We start from the raw sequence: 19,323 nt of genomic DNA on the forward strand, positions 1-19,323 counted from the left end.
GTCTGGCTGACAGGTTGAAAAATGAGGTCCACTGTGTTGGGGTGCATTCAGTTCAAAAAAGTGATTAACTATATGCCAAACTGTCGAAGAAATTTTGCATGATTAAGGAAAAGTTCTTAACATTATATCTGTGCTAATGACATCTTCCCTCAAATCCCCCTTCCTTTATCTTTAACTTGTAAACCACTTCTGTTTTCCCTCTAAAATTTTAGTTACATCTACTTGCTAATTGAACTGACCACAGACTTTGGCTTGCTTGAAAGAGTTCCTCCTTACTCTTGACCTCCCATCAAACCACGGCTGCATCCTGGGAGGCTCTGTTTTCCAGTGCAGCCGGATTCACTGGCACAGTAGGTCATAGCCTGGGATGATTTAGAAGTCCCACATTTGCTAAATAATGCAACCTGTTTTATGGCTATTTGCTTAATATCCTGTTTCTGTAGAGCTGGTAAAGTGTCTGACAAAAGGTCAAAATGATTACACAGTTTCCCACCATTGAACTGGACTTCTGCTGCTTCCTGGTGCTGCTGTCAGTGTATCTTCACTTGGGATTGATTTTCTTAATTCAAAAATTGATGAAAAAAGTCTTTTCTGATGAAAAGCGTGTTTGTCAATATTTGCCACTCCCTCCATGGATTTCTGTTATGTTTTTATTTTGATTACTAGCTCCTGACCTGTTTCTATTCTGGTTTGCTTGAAAACTCAAATTTTTACATACACAATATCACATTTGCTCTCATACTCTGTATCACACCATGCTCTTTGACAAAAGGTATAATTTAATTTTCAAGATATTTTGGGGAGCAGATACCATCCTCATGTTACCAGACCAGTGGAGTATTTTTATATTCAGAAACAGAAGAAAAATAACCTGTTGTGAGCAGCAAGTCTTTATTCTTGGTCAGAGTTGGATTATCAGATAAAAGGCTATATTTCTTCTTTGCCTTGTGACACAAAGTCAGACTTAAAAAGCCTTCTACTTGTTCAAAGTGACTCTGGAGCTGAAGAAGTGACACTGCATAAGACTGTGTATGACACACAACCCTGCAATGTGTTTGTTCTGTGGGTTCAAAGTATTGAGTCTTGAACTCTTTCTAGTTTGATAGAAAACCCATCATAATGTTTGACTATTACAAAGCTTCAGCATCACCGGTGTTGAACTGTACCTGACATTTGTATATATCATACAAGATGTAGCAAGTGAAATTGGGTTGCAGACATTGTTTTGTGTTGTGGTGATGAATTATTTCTGTCACTGATCACCACACCCGCAATGGAATACACAGCTGTAATAACACATTTTCACATTTCACTTATTAGTTTCATATTGATTTAATATTTTTCTGATATACCATTTTTTTTCCCTTGGACCTACTTTGCTGTTAAATAAAGCAACTTTGAGGTTTCCTTTGTTCAAAGAATAATTTTTAACTAAAACCAAACCCCCTATATTTGAAGGGGAAATAGTAGACATTACCCAGTTCTCTAGGGTTTTGTACAACTGAGCATATCCTCTAATTAATTTGGTTTTCCGTGGTTCTTTATTACCAGTGTGACAGGCAAGCTATTGAGGTGATAAGAATGCACTTGTGACAGAAGCACCTGCATCCTTTCTTTCCTTACTGTTGTGCAAAATACTGGTTTTCTGGAAGAACAGATCTAACAACGGGGTTTCCTTTGCTAATGCAGAGGATCATACCTCACATGGGTAACTTGCTCCCCTTCTTCATCAGTTCTTCAGCATAATACTGCTTGTTAGGAAGGTCTTTCAATCTCTGTAGCGTGGTGCTTCTTTTTCTATTGTATTTTGAGTAAGCATTATGTGTCAGAAGCATGTGAAATGAGACTTTGACCTTTGAATCAGCATGGACAACCAAATTTTGGTTGATAGAGAGATCTTTACTAGCAACTTTTTGAAGTGAAAGTCAGTTGATAATATTGCTTCTTGTCCTAATGCATTGTATTCAACATTGCTGGGCATCTAGTGGATTTTTCTGATGCAGTGAACAGGCAACTGATTTATTCTGGAAAATTTAACCGGCAGTCATGCCTATCAGTACACCCATTTTCTTCTGGTTTAACTATTGCAATTCAAGATGAAATCCTGTTAACAAATGATGGACTGCAAGTTAGTCTTATTTGTGCTTATAGCAATACAGCCATAAATGCACACAGATTATAGAAACAGAATATTCCTTGGGGGGGGGGGGGGGGGGGGGAATTTCTTCAGTTACTCCTATTTTCACTGCATAGCTCAACAGCCAGGATTTGAAAACAAGAGGGTAAAAAATTTCACTAGTCATGGCTTCTGTCCCCCCTTCTCATGCTTGTATTAAAGCTTTTAAATAGTATAGAGTGATAAATGGTATAGAATAGGACTGACCATTGAGCTTTGCCTCTGAGAGGCAGGTGGTATGGGTTTCTTGAAATTAAGTTTATCTGTAAAGCACTGATGATACTAAATCAACCACAGAAAAAACAGTATGCAGATTGCGCTGTTTTAGTAGCCTATTTCCTTTTTGCCCTTTTTTATCCTTCCCACCTGTCTTTCTTTAATACAGTGCTCAGAGTAGCTTTCCGTAACAAGGCTCTGCACAGATCAGGTGAGGTTGCAGGCATCCATGTTCTCTCCCTGACTCTGGGATTGTCTTCAGGATGCCTGTTTAGGTACAGTTTCCACTGACATTGGCAGAGTTTATTCAAGATGGATGTGTTTCTATTTTGTTAGCATTTATAGAAGGATGAGAAAGCATGTGCGTGAATGGTTCCTTTTGGACAGGGAAAAAGGCAAGCGGGAGTTATAAAAGAGTAATTCTAACTTCAGATAGGAAAGGAAAATAGTAAACACAAGTCCCCAAGGCTGAATGGACAAATTACAATCCCATTTACTTTTATTAATACTTCAAAATGTGGACAGCATCAGAAGTAACTGTTTTGTACAATCTAAAAATCTTGAGTAGTCAGAAATTAGGTAGCAGCCAAGTAAATTACCAAGAATAAAGCTAAAATTGTATGTGTAATCTGAAGTGATTCTAACATCAGTGCATTTACCAGTCTACTCGTAGCTCTGTCATTGCTGGACACCTGCAGGTTTCATTGTGGCAGGTGCTTGCCATTTCCACTACATATAGCCCTCCTTTAAGGGTTTGCTGGTCATTTCCATCAGTGTAAGAGGTATTTATGAATCCTATAAAAGGGACTGCTTGTCTAGGGATTATAAAACACATTGCCTCCAGATTACCAGTTCAGAAAATGAAGCTGGCTGAAGGTAGGAGAAGTGTTTTCATATTGCAAACGGACACATTAATATACCCATCTCATAGCAAAAATTGTAAGATGTTTCATACTGCTTTTAAAACAAACAGCACAAAAAAGAAAAAGAATTATCAGATATCACAAGCACAGGGTCCACGGTTGGCAGACAGCTGAAAGAAGAAGAGCTATTATGTGGGTAAATGTAAATTCTAGCAAAAGGCAAAATCCTTTTTCTCAGAATTCACCTGTATTTTTGATGTTTGACTTTTCATGCTGCCTCAGCAGATCACACTTCCATGTTTGATTGTCATGAAGGATAATCTTACTTTTAAAATAGAAAATATGACATACAGTTAAACTTTGTAGCTATAAGAAGTTGGGCAAGAAACTTTCAAGGAACTTCTAAAATTGCAAACCTTCATTTTCAAAAACTTCCTGAACAGTATATCCAGAAAATCCTTTTGTAATTCAAAGAAACCACCACTAACCCAATTAACTGGGATTTAAGTACAGTACTTCCATAAGTGTTAGCTTTCCAGTGGTAATTCTAGTTGACCTAAATCTGTTCTGACTGGAATCAGTGAGTTTTACTTAAGGTTTCCAGGAAGTCATGCCCAACCTTTCTCAAATTGTTTTCCTTTTCTACTGTGTGACTTAAAAGTTGCTCATATTCTCCAAAATTCCTGCTGTGTGTCAGAAACTCTCAAGAGTACTTACAATGCTGTTACACGGTGGTAGGAAATGTCTTGGTAGCTCTTTTTTTGGTTAGCAAATCTTCCAAGTGCTTAGGCATGTTCTCTATTTTCTCAATGTTACTGAGTGGTTATTCCCACAGACAGTGAAACAAATTAAATCTTAAAAATTCTGTGGCTTGTAATATTTTCTGAAAAAAAATCTGCTGTTCATTAGTGTTGCAGCATATGAAGAGCAAAAGTTGGTGGAAATAAGTGCTACTACTGTGTATTCAGACCCACAGAAAGGCTTTCTTCACTTATTATGTAAGAACAAAATTCCCTGTTTACACTATTTGCCTGAGCTGAATATGTCATGGAAGAGAAACTGTGGGGATCTGCAGAGCTAGCATGCACAGTATCACACAAAACCCTTACTTGTTCTGAAGTGGTCTTCCCCATGGGGTTACCAAATCAAGACAGAAACTCAATTAAAGCACAGTAAGAAATTGTAACCCCGGACTGAGCTTCTGAAAGCAGTCTGAGGCTTTGCAGTACTTGCAGCACTGTTTCATGGTAACCTTAATGTCACAAACCAGAAAATGTTGGTAGAGACAAGGGAAATATTCTGGAGTAATCTCTCTCTGCATGTGCACAGATTATCAAGCAGAACAGCTAAATGTGCCCTGGAAAGGGTTTAGCAGGGAAAAAAACCCACAACCAAGTATAGAAACAACTACCAAATTAATACAGTAAATATTTGTGTGAATTTAAAATTAAGTAATTTGATTTCTGCTCTGTACAGCAATTTATTCTGTGCATGCCTCCTGTTGGTTTAGTAGACACGAAGAACACAAGCTAACTCAGCTCTGGCCTTAGCACAGCTGCCTTGAAAAGTTTATAGATTTCTCTCTTCTGAAAAACATAGATTTGAGTGTTGATGTTTTTCATTCAGATTACAGAGAATCCTCTTGGTCTTTACACTCCTGACATCTGGAGATGGTTTAAATGATTCTTCAAACACCAGTGTGAAAAGGATGTGTCTGTGTAGATGAAAGTGATGTTGTGGGTGTTAGCATAAAACCACTGAATTGTGGGTCAGACATAACTGTCTGTGTGCCAAATAACAGCCAAATCCTGCACCTAACCTCCTTTCTCAGTACATCAACTTAAAGACATTTTCCTTGAGTTTTATTGGAAAGCCTAAAATGCATTACAGGATTTCCTTCTACTTCTCCTTGTTCAAATGCTTAAAGTTTGCACAGCTTCAGCAGACAATTAAGTCAAACATCGACAGAGCACTTAGGATGGGATGAATTTGAAGTGTATAGGAATTTTTGTGATTCAGAAAAAGTACATATTCTAACAACAGGAAGGGTGTATGGGTTTGGAATGAAAATAGTTTGCTTCCACTTTGATCAGTCAATTTTATGAGATGGGACCACTCCATAATGAAGGTAGCAATCTGTACAAAATGTCAAATTATTGATCAACTCTTTCATGAGTATGCGGTAATCCATTTTAATACTGATCATTGATCTTTGCAATGAGAGTGAAATGCTCTTGAATTTTATTGTTAGGTTAAATTTCTCTATTAAATATACTGCGATATTATGTGTGTGTTGTGCACTGCTGAAATGGATGTAATGAATTTATAGTACCTTATTTTTATTTATTTTTTTTTTTCAAGAGAGCTTTCCTGAGACAGTGATGGAATTTTAGATGTGGCAATCCCATCCCTGGCAGTGTTCAAGGCCAGGTTGGATGGGGTTTTGAGCAACCTCGTCTAGTGGAAGGTGTCCCTGATTGTGGCAGGGGGCCTGGTACTACATGATCTTTCAACACAAACTGTTCTGTGAGCTATGTTTCAATGAAACAGGATGGCTGTTCACAGTATTTCAGTGAAAGAGAGCTCAGACTACTGTGTAACTAATTACCCCCTGGAGATACTATCTCATGTGGAGTAGATATTTTTTCTATTAAATTGCCATGTATTTGTGACCTTTAATTTATCAGAAACAGTCTTCCTTTATTGTAGGCAACAATGGAGATCAACAGTAAGCTGCTGCATTGCTCTCCTTAAATGACACTTACAGTTTGGCAGGATTACAAGGAAGCTAGTATGTTTGCCATTCATGAGCTAAAATAAAGGGCTTTACAACTTAGTTTTCCATCTATTGCCCCCAGCAACATTTTACCTCCCTGAAATTTTGGAAATATGGTTAACTGTTGGGTTTTCCCCTTCCAAAGTACTTCCTCCAAAAGGAAGAGGTAGCTGATTGTGTCATCATCATTATTATTATCATCATCATTATCATCATCATAATCATAATTGCATTGGCCTCAGCTGGTGTTTAAAAGCAGTTTCTAATGCTAAATCTCTTAGCTGCTTTCAGTTTCTTCCTGCTCTTCCCTTTTTTTAGCGGAGTTGGGGGCTAACCCCTGCACTTAACCTCTGCACCAGGGAGTGCCAATAAACCCAGTGATGGTTGGTAGAAGTGTTTTTTTTCCCCCCTTTGGACCCTGAAATGCCACTCTTCTTTCCTCCATGTGTATATGGTATCGTATCAGATCAAGCAAGACTGACCTCAGCTTCACTGTGACATTTTGAGAGAAGACTACTGAAATGTGCGCTGAAATTTTACAGCTCACAGTCAGTAATTGTAAAGACTAATGGCAGTGGATGTTAGTATGTGGTCATTGTGGTTCAGAAAGAGGGACGGCTCTTTCTAAGTAGAAAGAAGCCTTTTCTTTGAGATTGGGACTGAATGTGGAATTAAAAGAAAATGCTAAACCAGAGTCATCTAGTCCAGTCCTTCAGCCTTTTACCTAGACGCTGGCAGAAAATAATTAAGGCACTGTGAGCTATGACGTTTTATTTTTAATGAGGAAGGAAAGGGCTCATTTTGGAGTCTGATAGTTTATTCATATGAGTGTGAAGCTCATATTTTTGTAAAAGGGAAGGTTATTTTTCTTGACAGGATCTCTGTATACAAAATAATCAAAACAGTTGTTTTCCTCCAGAGTTCATATCATACAGGTGTTGGTGAACTGAAACCCACAGAGTGGTGAAGGCCCTTTAGCAAGAAATCCTTGGAAGCAAGTTAAATCTTTCTGACATCAGCAGAATAATTGAATTACTTAAACATTTGCACCACACTGAAGAATTATCATAATCTTTTACAGGCATCATTACATCTACAGGGGTCTTGCACTGGGTTGTAGGAACTTGTCATGGCTAGGGCTTGAGCCTCATTTCTGTCTCAGGTGTCGTGATCCTTGACCTGAGACCTCTCAGACTTCAGGGCATACAAGGAGTCTTGCTGTGTTCAGTGGGAGGAATCCCATATGTACATAAAGTTGTTTGTAGTGCGTGTTGGAGCCTTGGAGTTGTCTGTGCTGGAGACCAGGCTGGGCGCTTAGCCCTTCGCTTTTAACCTTCCTGTTTAGTGCTGTGCATGTTTCTAAGAACAGGAGCGTAAGTTTTATTTTCTAGGTGCCTGCATATTTAGGACAAAAGTTTCATAGCTTCTGGTTGTACAGTCTGAAAAACGTAAGTTTAGAAGAAAAATAATTAAAAGAAAAAAGCTCAAAATAAAACATTTTGTATTAGAAGAAACTGACAAGACAGGCTGAAAGAGCTGGGGTTGTTCAGCATGGGGAAGAGAAGGCTGAGGAGAGGCCTTTCAGTACTTAAAGGGGGGGCCTACAAGAAATCTGGAGAGGGACTTTTTGCAAGGGCACATAGTGACAGGCCAAGGGGGATGGCTTTAAACTGACAGAGAGGAGATTTAAATTAGATATTAGGAAAAAAATCTTTCACTATGAGGGTGCTGAGGCACTGGCACAGGTTGCCCAGAGAAGCTGTGGATGCCTCATCCCTGACGGTGTTCAAGGCCAGGTTGGACAGGGCTTGGAGCAACCTGCTCTAGTGGAATGTGACTGCCCATAGCAAGGGGATTGGAACTGGATGACCTTTAAAGCCCCTTTCAACCCAAGCCATTCCGTGATTCCATGATAAGCGGAAGGATGTGGGCATTTTAATTAATTCAGAGTGAAGTTATGGTGTCATTCTGTAGTAGCATATCGACTTCTACTCTCAATTAGAAAGCCTAAATGACTGCACTCTGGGGACAAAGCGAAGCACAGCCATGCTGCAGGTTTAGGGCAGGGCCGCGGGCAGCCCCCCTCGGCTCGGGGCTCGGGCTGCCCTGTCGCCGCTGCTGGTGCTTCAGCTGCGAGGCGGGTGCGTCGCCCGGTGCCGGAGGGGGATGTGGAGATGCTACGGGATGGATCGATCGCTGCGGGTTTTGTTTTAGGGGGGAGGCTCGCGGGCTGCACGGGGCTGTGGGGGGCCGGCGGGTGGGCGGGGCCTGCGGCGACGAGGTGTAGCCTCAACAAGGGCGATGGGGGCTCGGCCCGCCGTTGCCATGGAGACCTTTGTGCCCGGCGGAGCGCTCCTCTACCCGCCCGGCCTGCTCCTCACACACCCCCTCCGCTGTCCCGCTGGGCCGGTGGCAGCTGCCCGCGGCTGGGCCTCGCCCCCTGCCCGCCTGCCAGCCCCGGGGAGGCCTTGAGGGACGGGGAGGCGGGGAAAGGGCTGGCTTTTGTTGTGCTGCTGCCGCGGCCGCCGTCTTTCCGCGCTTTCGGAATGGCCGTCAGCGCCCGCCGGCTCGTGTTTTCACCAAGTTTCTTCTTGTAAGTGTAAAAAGAGGAAAACAAACACTACCCCAGATGGCAAGTCCTGCTTGAGCTGCTGCTCCGGAGAGGAGGGAAACTCAGCTGGGCTTTGAGGAGACTTCCCAGAGCGGTGCTGAAGTGATCAAGGAGGTTAATTTACAAGTGGGCGACAAAGGTAAAAGAGTTAAAGACGGATCGCTTGTTTGGGACTGTCTCGAAATTTGTTTGTTGGAAACGAAGCGAGGTGTTTCGTGGAAAGGTCTATAAGTGTTTTTAAACGTCATTTCTGAATGGATTAGAAACGTTTTTGGACCTCAAAGCTCTTAAAAGCAAGAGATTTCGTGGAAGGGTCTTTACGTGGTTTTGAACGTCTCTTCTGAGTGGCTTAGAAATGCTTTTGGACCTCGAAACGCTTGAAATTATGTTATCCAAAAGCATATAGGTAGCACCATTGCTGGATTTTAAAGTCCACGTGGAGTGGAGTCGAACTTGTGGCTGGTAGGTTTTGGTCGGGTTTTTATCTTTCCTTACAAACAGAAATCTGGGCCACCCCCTTAAAAAAAAAAAAAAAAAAAAAAAAAAAAAAAAAAAACAAACAAGAAAAGAAAAAGAGAGAAACCGGGACTTTAAAGTCCATTGAAGGCAGGAAAGTGAAATGTTAAAGTAAATGTTACTCTTCAGTTAAGTGTCTTGTTCCCCCCAAAATGCTTCACATCCTTATTTAGCAACAATGTATTTCCCTGGTTATTTCTTGTTTCAGCTTGCCTAAAGCAAAGATTTCAGAAAATCACTAATTCCACTGAGATAAAATGATTTCACAGGCTAATCTTTCTTGTGCAAAAAAGTATTTTTTGAGCTCACAGACCTGTTGCTTTGTACTTTTACCCTAGAAAATGTTCTCAATAAATGTACTCAGTGTGTGGTGATATCTTTATTTCAGATTATAGCTTTAAATTGGTGAGAATGGGATTTGCATCTCTCATAATTATGCATAACCTTTAAATCTTTACTAAGCTTTTCAGGTAGATTTTTTGTATATGTGTGTGTGTGTGTAGATGGGTCAGCTAATTTGAAATTCATTAGAGAAGATTAGTGAAAACGATGCATGGTTGTGACCTCCCGAGTTTCGTCTGGTGCTGCTCAAGTCCCAGGAAAATGTGACTGACTGCTCAAGGGATTAAATAACTCAATGTGAAAGTCAGTTATGTGAAAAAGCCCCAACAACCTTTCCTGACACAGCTCTGTATACTTGTTAAGGTAACAGTTTGCTTACCAGTTTGATCTTTTGGCTGAATTCAGGTGAAATATCTAAAATGTAAGAACAGCCCATTCCCTCTCCCACGAGGCCTAGTAATTCCTGCCAAAAGAGAAAAAAAATAGGAGGGGGGGGATTTAGAGCAGATTGGTTTACATATTATTCCTGACTTAAGACACTGCAGGAATATGTTATTGTGGCAATTGCGTTTGTGAGATTACATAAGTAAGCATGTGCCCTCCCAAAGTCCTATATTAATGTTGTTTCACAAAAAGTTTAGTAAAACTAATTCAGCGTTTGGTGAGCGCTCAGCAGTTTAACTGCTTTGTGTGACTGATCCAGGCTTGTTCCTAGTTGATCCAACTAGTCATTTTAACTAATTTTAGTATCACTAATTTTAATAAGGTTGCTTAGCTTGTTATGTGGTACTCTTGAGTTGACTGTGGTGCCGTAAAGTATGCTTTTTACTGTGGATTCTTTTAGTAACGTTCTAATTGCATACAGTTTAATTTTTGTGGCTTCTGAAGTCATGTCGAAAAGCCCATTGCCTTCCTCTTCTCCCTTCCCAAGATGCACTGTGTAAAGACCTGTTAGTCTTGGCTATGGAATGAACATTCAGGTGTTTCAGGAAGATTTATGAAGGGACATGTGAGGCCTGCAGTGACAGAGCAGTACCCCAAGTTGCTTTAGTCTCCTTTTTTATAGTCCTCTGAGTCAGGTGTAGAAATAAAAATCCAGTGGAGTCCCTAACAGACTGTGCTTTCGGTGGAACCTCCTGCATTTGATACATTTTTCAAGAAGCTGAAAGTTAGTGATATATTGTAAATGCACTGCTAAGCTCAGATGCTTCACGGTCCTTTGCATACACATTTGCATTATTCATTTGTGCTGTGCAGGTAGATAATGGGTCAAATCTGTCTTTGGCATTCCTCTGCTGATTTCTGAGTGAACTAATTCAGCCATATGTGTGCATCTTGCTTTTTGGAAGTTCAAGGCAAAGTTGGAATTACTTCACTGGTTTTATTATACTGTAGTAGTTGTTTATGTAATCACTAATGATGTTCAGTAGCTTAGGAATTCTTTCCTTAAAATAATTGTGAGCAGAAGGTGTAATTTATTTTTATTTCTCCTTTTTCTGGGGAAAAAAAAAACAACACAACCAAAACAACCAAACTCCCCTCACAAAAAAAGAAACAACCCAACAAACAACAAAAAAAACCCACAACCAACCAACCAAAAACACAAAAAAAAACCCACAAAAAAAACAACACCCAAAAAAAAAACACCACCCAACAACAACACAAAACCTCAAAAAAAAAACCCCAAAACAACAACAAACCCAACACACCCCCAAAAACAACAGACAACCCTATTCAGTCTTCAGTTCTAGTTGCTGAATCCTGAAGTGACTGACAGAGATAGGATACTGCAGCTTTCTGTCATTGGTAAAAGATTTATCCTAGTAACCTGCTAAAGTAGAAGTCTTGAAACACTTTTTTGTATCGTGTTACTTAAATAGAAATTCACCATGTTTTAAGCAGCCCTCCAAACAATGGGTCCGTGATATTAACGTGTTACATTTGTGTGTGTGTGCATGTTTACGAATACATATGTATAGAAACTGTACCTATAACTGTACTTTAAATATATTAGGGACTTGCTTTAACCCCTGAAGAGAGGCAAAGGAAACAAAAGATGTTAAGCCCTGATCTAAAAACGTGCACGAGATTTAAAATGTTGGTCCGGCCATTCAGATAGCAGAGTATATAATACATTTCATAGAAGCTACTATCCCTACATTTGAAATATCCCTATCCTACACATATGAAAGTGGCTATTGGTTTTTTTATTATTATTTTTCCTTTAATGAGACATTGAAAATATTTCTCTTTGAGATCCAGAGACATCCTTTCAGAAAACTCTTAGAATGGGCTTCATGCTGTTACAGATAGTTTCTGCCAGAAGTCAAGACTTGTGTATGATAGTCTCAGAATAGTCATTCCATTAATGTTTTTTTTGAAAAAACTAACCTGAGAGTTAAAGCAGGAGGTTCATCATGAACGCAAGCTACACATCTCTGTCTATTTGAGTGCTATGAAAGTATGCAGTTTTGAGGATCTGGAAGAAAAAGTAGTTGGAAACACAGCTACATGTCAGTCAAAGTAAGGCTCTGTCTGTGTCTAACGAGTTTAATGACATGATGTAAGTTACTCAGCAAAGGTCTTTGATTTTGTGGCAGTGTGGTGGAGCAAATCAGAACTTGGGAGTCAATAGGAAAACAGCTACGCAATTAGTATGTTACCTGGGAATTATCATAGTTGTGTGTAATTTGTATTTAGACCAGTTCTAAAAGTTTTATTTTCAGTGGACTGAAACATGTTGAAGCCAAACAGCTTTCAAAGATTTAGAATTTGTCAGAGAAGCTATGACTTGGGACACCTCTCCCTTCTGTGCTAGGAAAGGCTGTAAAAGACTATTGAGACTGCAGTAAAGATCCATTGATAGTTTCTGCTAAAACTATGGACAGAGAAAAAAGTACTTATTTATTTGAACTGTTGAGTTGTAACATAAAATCATTTGGTGATCAGCAGGCACCCAGACAGATGTCATTCTTGTTTTGTTGTTTTGCTTTTTTTTTCCTAGTTGTGGCCTCAGTTTTCCCGGTAGTAATGAATACTGATAATTTTTGTTTAAAGGAAAACTTGCTTTCTTCTAAAAAGTATTATCACTGAGCATGTGTGCACCATGTGTTACTATAGTTTGTGTAATAAATTAATACCGCTTATTACCATTCTCTTAGGGTTTTACAAGAGTTGTATGTGGAAATTACATTTAGAGTGTAGCAAATAGTTCATTTGGAAACAGAGGGCAGGTGTCTTTGCTTTCTAGTACATACAGGCTCTCATTCTAGAATATGCAGGGGGCTATTTCAGATGAAACATGTACCCTTTCCTTATTAGACTTGCAGGAATAGTGGCTTGAAGATGATGTTGGCTGCTGTGGTGAAAAAAAGTAGATTGCTTGTCCAGCCTGCAGGATGGCACAGCAGACTATATAGGAAGTTACAGCATTTTCACTGCAGCCTTACTTGTGCAGTTGCTCATTTCTATTTATAAAATCACGACACAGTTGTAATGGGTGATAAATCTAAAGTTTAATATGTTAGCCTCTGTGACTTGACTTTTCACACTTTGTCTTTTCTTTCTTTTTTTTTTTTTTTAAGTGAATTTCTTGGTAACCTTATTTCAACAGTAACAGGCAGTTCTGTTTTGTTTTCTCACCTGCGCTTACTTGGTCCAATACTGAGTTGGCTTTTCTGTGTTTCCAGCTCTTTCAACTTTTCTTAAGTGCCATAGATTGTGAGTGTGCAAAAGGGACATGCCAAAACCTGATACAGATTCTCTTGAATAGAGTATTAAGATTAATCCATCATTGATTATGTCAGAGGGGTGCTGTTTACTAAAATGTAGATAACAACATAAAAGTGAACTACACTTGTAATTTTTTTGCTGTTACTTTAATGGCTTACCTTCAGAAAGGTCAATATTTTATTCCTGGGCCCAGTCTAGCATGAACCTTCTAATGCTTTTATCTTTTAGACGGCTGCAGCTGTTCTCACAAGCTGGACTTTAAGCAATAGAAAAGTCAGTCTGTTGCTAGCAACTTGTAACTTAGAAAACCTCAAAAGTTCTGCTCCTGCAAGAGATGATTAATTGTCAATACATAAAGACAAAGAATTAAAATGGAAAGATCTGCTAGCAGAGATTTTAAGAAAAAAAACAAACAGTAAGCACTTTGGCATTTTATTCTTCCCCCTGCTCCCTCGCTTCATGTTTTCCCCTCTTTTCCTCTTTTCTTCAAGGTTCCACTGTTACACATCTGCCCTGCCCTGATTTCAGATTAGATTTCTTTTGGCTCCACAGCTGACTCTCCCAGCTGGCTTTGTATGTGCTAAAAATTTGACAGCCGAATTTCAGACTGAGAGTCAAGCACAGAAATGGCTTCATGTCAGCTTTCTGTGAGAAGCAAGTTCCCATCTTGGAATTCATCTCAGGCTGCATTGTTTCTCTCCAGTTCACTCTGCACAGTGACTTGGATATTTTTCATTGTCTGTCTTTCTCAAAGCCATTATCTGTACACAGTCCTATAGTCCAAGGCTATAGTCTTTTAATTGCCCACCCACCATGTAACTGATATTTAGTTACATGGGTAAAAACTTACCATAGAATCATAGACTGGTTTGGATTGGAAGGGACCTTAAAGACCATCAAGTTCTACCTCCTCTGCCGTGGGCAGGGGCACCTTCCCCTAGGCGAGGTTGCTCCAAGCCCTGTCCAATCTGTCCTTGATCCCTGGCAAGGATGGGGCAGACAGAACTTCTCTGGACAACTTCTGCAAGTGTCTCACCACTTGAGTCCAAGCTACTGTTATCCCAGTGCCTTCCATTAGACTTGGAGAACTGAGGAGTGGCTGTCATATGAAATTCAGTGCTGCAAGGGAGGGAATTTTGTGGCGGCTGAGTCAGAGGAAATGTTTTTAGTGATTTGTCTCTAGTATTTTCTTTTTCTTTTTTCCTAATCAAATCAATAATACACAGTAAAAGCCAGAACAAGTTCTCACATTTTTAAAAATGAGGTTTCAGGATCTACCGAGATTAGTGGAACCCGACTGACTTAGAGGAGGTAGGTCTGTGTTGGGTTGTTTTGTGATACCCTTCTAGTTGTGGAGGAGGCTTACCTGAGCTTCCAGAGCTCACAGGTTTTGTTGTGCTTTTGCTGAAACTAAGTTACACGACTGCTTTAAGTAACTCCAGACATAGCAAGTTAAACCACATATGAGCATATCCTATGGAGGAGGCAAAAGATCACCAGCTTTAGCTATGCTAATTGTGTTTGAAATCACATTTGCTCAGAATGATGTGATTAAAAGAGGAAAAAAAAAAGTATATAAACTGTGAAAGCCCTTGGGCTTTCATAAATAATTTTACAGCATCCTGATCATATTTGTTGCCCTCTATATAGTCACAAGGTCAGACGTTGCACTGGAAAGGCATGTGCTTGACACTGATAAATCTTCAAATGCTGAAATATTTTTGGTTTCATTTTCACTGCACACAGATGCCCAAAAAGTCATTGCCAGTAAATGGTGTGCTAGAATTAGATGAATAGCTCGCTTTCTCCAAACTATTAATTGAATAAACATATGTAAAAGAACATAGAGCAGTTTTATTTAAATATAATTGTTCTCATGCAAGATTAATTCTACATATGAATGTTGAGTAACCCCTGCATTAATCATGTTGCCTTCTTCATACTTTTTTTCTGCCTCCTTAAGTTCACTTTAAGCCTATATGCTCTGGTGCAGCAATGCTATGTAATTTTCATCAGAAATCATGGAATTGTAGAATGGTTTGGATTGGAAAGCATTTTGGGATCATCTAGTTCCAACCCCCTTGCCATGGGCAGGGGTGCCTCACAGTAGACCATGTTGCCAAATAAAATAATAGACCTTCTGTAAAAGAGACTGCACATTCACTACCTAAACATGAAATTTAGTGTAACTGTAGTTATGGAGCTGGGGAGTTTTCTTCATCACTGTCATAATGGAATGTATAGATTTCTCATTAATTTTTGTCATAGGACTTAGGGTTTAATTATATCTCATGTACATTTTTAGAGATCAGGATATACCTACTGCAGATAGCTGTATTCACAGATGTGCTGGCAATCCATGGTTTTTCTAAGACCATTTCTCTAATTTTGTTTCATAGATGAAATAACTACTACTTTCAGTTATTATATTGCTATTGCTCTGTGTAGCCTATGTACTTTATTTCAAATAAGTATGTACCACCAAAAACGTTTACTTTTCTTTAACATACCTGTAAGTGGGCTTTTCAAGTGCCATTGTCTCTCTTAAATAAGCTTCTGCAGTTGCTTAAAAGCCTATATATATATATATGCATTAGCCACATCAAAATCAGCTCTGCATTAGTAGTAACTTTTATGTAGAATGTACACCTATACACTGTCCCAGTGAACAAGTTGCCTCTCTTTGAAGGATGACATTCTACGCAACAGTATTCTTGACAAACTTTATTTTCACAGTACTGTTTACTTTGACAATCTCTGTTATTTTCACTGCATTTCATAGTAATTTAAAGTATGTCTTTGAGTATTGTCGTAATGAACCTTTGTAGGACATCATAAATAAGTTTCTAATACTGTAGGAGCTGCCTGGCATATATTGTAAAAAAACCTTTTGGTATGCTGAGGACTTGCTGTAGCTCAAACATGCATTCATTTGTTCTGAGCAGCCAAACTGTCCCTTCCAGTTGACTGAGTAGACCAGAACTTCATTTGCTTTATAGCTGTAGCTCCATGCTGGAGACCTAAAGCTAAGTCACAGCTTCAGGGGGGGAGGGAAGGAAACTCTTAAAAGGTGCTGGGGGTCTAAATTTTTCATTTACACATCTAGCTCAGGTAATTGGTCCTTCCAACCAAAGAAGAAGGCTGCTCTTTTTTTTAACAGAGCAGTAAAAATAGATAGTCTCAAGCAAAGATGAAATCAGGAAGGGTTACATATCCATCGTGTTGAATGAGACCCAAAGTACCATTCAGCGTCCTTGTATACATCTCAGTACTAGGTTCCACTGAAATGGACTGGGGGAAAGTTCATCTTTTTTCCTCCAGACTCTGGTAATACACTATTTGAAGGATTACCTGAGAATATTCCTTGAAAGTTACAGGATTTCATTTCATGGATAGGCTCTTGTGGTAACACCTTCCTGAAACTTTATGTCTTTAGGCTGTATTCTTTAGCCTCCCATGGCAGGATTTTTTTAGAATGACAGTTTATTCGTGTGCCAGTGACGACTTGCATACAGACACAATAGCATTACTCCAGAGCACATGCATTACGTATGTTAATTTCCCTCTTTGCAGAGAAATGTCACCTGTACAAATATTCTGGAAACACCAGTAATCTACCAAGTATATGAATTGGTATTTGTAAATGTGCTTTGTGATGTTTGAGGAAAACAAGGAGAGTAACTTGGGCTCCTTTGTCATCCATTTTCCTTCAGCTGGTAGTGTTTCATAGGGTGAGATGCTTAAATAGTAGCAAAATTCTGCATACTTTGGACTGTATGTATGTAAGTTTAAGTTACAAAGCAACAGCACAGCAGAGGTCAGCTTACAGTGCAACTCAAGGTCGTTTTTGTTGCTACCTGGATGTTCAGGTACCAGGCTAGTAAGTTACTTTGTACAGTGCAGCATGTGACCTAAAAAATGTTGACATCCCTGACTTAAGTTTGCACTTACTCACTTTTCTAGAAAGTACAAATCCAGAAGCAACTTGACAAGTTCAGTTGGTCTGCCTACCATCCAGCACTTCCGGGAGCCAGGTGAGGTTACCTTGCAGGCTTGATCTAGTCCTTGGAGTGCTGGACATAAGTGAACTAATTTGTTTCTAAACAGAAATGCACACACAAATAGTATTTGCATTCACCTAAGTGAGGGAGGCTTTGGTTTGTATGTATATGCATGCAGATTAAAGGGGGGTTTGTGTATTTCTGATTTGCAAACTTTTTTTGAGCAAAATGTGACTTTTTTTTTTTTAAGAATTTCAGATATTATTAAATCCCACTATTACTTAGTGGGCTGCTGCCAGTCGGTGTTTTGAATGTAGAAAATCTCCTATGGCATTTCACTGTCAGTATGCCTTTACCCTCTTTCTTCTTGTAGTGTTTTCGGAAATCGTAGAATCACAGAATCAACTAGATTGGCAAAGACCTTTAAGATCATCAAGTCCAGCCTTTACCTGAGGACTGCCAAGACCACCACTAAGCCATGTCACTGGGGGCCTTATCTACATGTTTTTTTAGCACTTCCAGGGACAGTGATCCTACCACTTCCCTGGGCAGCTTGTTCCAATGCCTGATCCCCCTCTTGGTGAAGAAATCTTTCCTAATATCCAATCTAAACCTCCCCTGGCACAGCTTGAAGCCATTATCTCTTGTCCTATCACTTGTTACTTGGGAGAAGAGACCGACCCACCTCACTACAACCTCATGGGGCTACTGCATGTCTCTAACTCAGAAAGTCTGGCAGCAATGATCTTAGAACTCTTCCCTATTCTTACTTTTAGTTGCTTGGCATCATCATTATACTGCTTCAGAATGGAAATGAGCTTGGATAAATGTAAAGGCAACATGTCCAGACACTGGTTTATGGAAAATAACTTCCTTCTGTTAATAAGTCATACAATACAGATGGCTGTGGCATGGCTACCAAATAGAGCAGACAAAAAAAACCTGCCTGGTTGGTTGTGACCTCCAGATAGACTCTGGGGATCTCTTTGGACAAACTCTAAAAGGCTTTATGGTTAAACCTGTTGTCCTGCCGGGGCATTCTGGCCCTAAGTTTACATTTCTGTGGCAGGAGACAGGCTGAACCTGAGCTTTAATTAACACTGGCTCTTGAAAACCAGAAATGCTGTCCACAGGGGCACTGCAGTTCCTATTTGAACACAGTCACATTCTCCAAAATCTTACACAACCTGCTTGTGCAAGTTTCCATCTTTCCTTCCTTTGAACTTTCATTTTAAATGTTCACAGAATGCTTTAGAAGAATAATTAGCTATTTGTTTAACTAGGTAGAGAAATTAGATGGAGATTTGAGACAGCATAGGGTCTTTGCATTTTCTGATTGAATTTCTGAATGACAGAGGAGGTTTGTTTAAAAACAATAAACCTGCATGATATTCCATCTAAAAACCAATATATCTTGGAAGAGAATTTCGAAAAATGTAATCCATACCTTGTGAAGGGTTTTAAAGTGTTGCTGGGGGGTGAGAGCCCAGTCATTATTGCTTCATTACACCCTTCTGTCATGACGTAGTTGTTTTTTTTTTTTTTTAAATATATTGTGGAATGACTGTTTATTAGGTTTTTGTCATTCCCCTTATGCTGCCCTCAAGTGAAGTTTCGAAACACACACCAGTGAATCACAGTGTAGTTGTGAAAAACAGCATGTGTGTATATATGTCTAGTTTTTCTTTTTTTCTTTTTTTTTTTATTAGGTTGAAAACTCATTTTAAAAAGTCAGTTTGTCCCTGTTTACCAAAACATCTGCAGGATTCACAAACAGCTTGTTGGCTGAGCTCGACAGCAGGAGAAGCTCTAGTCGATCAGTTCTGTACTCTTCATCAGGTGTAATACCAGTTGATGGAAAGTGCAATACATGGTTTCAGGGGACATGAGGATAATGTGTCCAGATGATAACAAACATCAACAAAGTGTAGAAAAAAACATGGGCAGATGTTTGGCTTATTCTGTCTACATGGCTACATGTACTTAAATTCACTCTAATGGAGTTTATCTACTGTCACATTGTGCTTTGCTCTGTTACAGAGAAGGATTTTATGGTAGGCTGCTAATCTTACGGAGCAGTTCACCTGTTG

General features: G+C 39.5%; 1 protein-coding gene across 4 annotated transcripts in view; it reads left to right on the forward strand.

The window, feature by feature from the left end:
* Positions 1-19,323, forward strand: part of CTNND2 (catenin delta 2) — a 645,018-nt gene that overhangs the window by 210,906 nt on the left and 414,789 nt on the right. The window contains exon 1 of one of the 4 annotated variants that reach the window (XM_057428751.1): positions 8,412-8,781. The exons of the other annotated variants lie outside the window; for them this stretch is intronic. The gene's annotated coding sequence lies outside the window, so the exon portion shown is untranslated. Of the gene's footprint in view, positions 1-8,411; positions 8,782-19,323 lie in introns of those variants that run through there. 4 annotated transcript variants of the gene reach the window in all.

The sequence above is a fragment of the Pezoporus wallicus genome, unplaced genomic scaffold (assembly GCF_028554395.1).
Source record: "Pezoporus wallicus isolate ANWC-B61680 ecotype Strahan unplaced genomic scaffold, APGP_CSIRO_Pwel_v1 contig_6658, whole genome shotgun sequence".
NCBI classification, from domain to species: Eukaryota; Metazoa; Chordata; class Aves; order Psittaciformes; family Psittacidae; genus Pezoporus; species Pezoporus wallicus.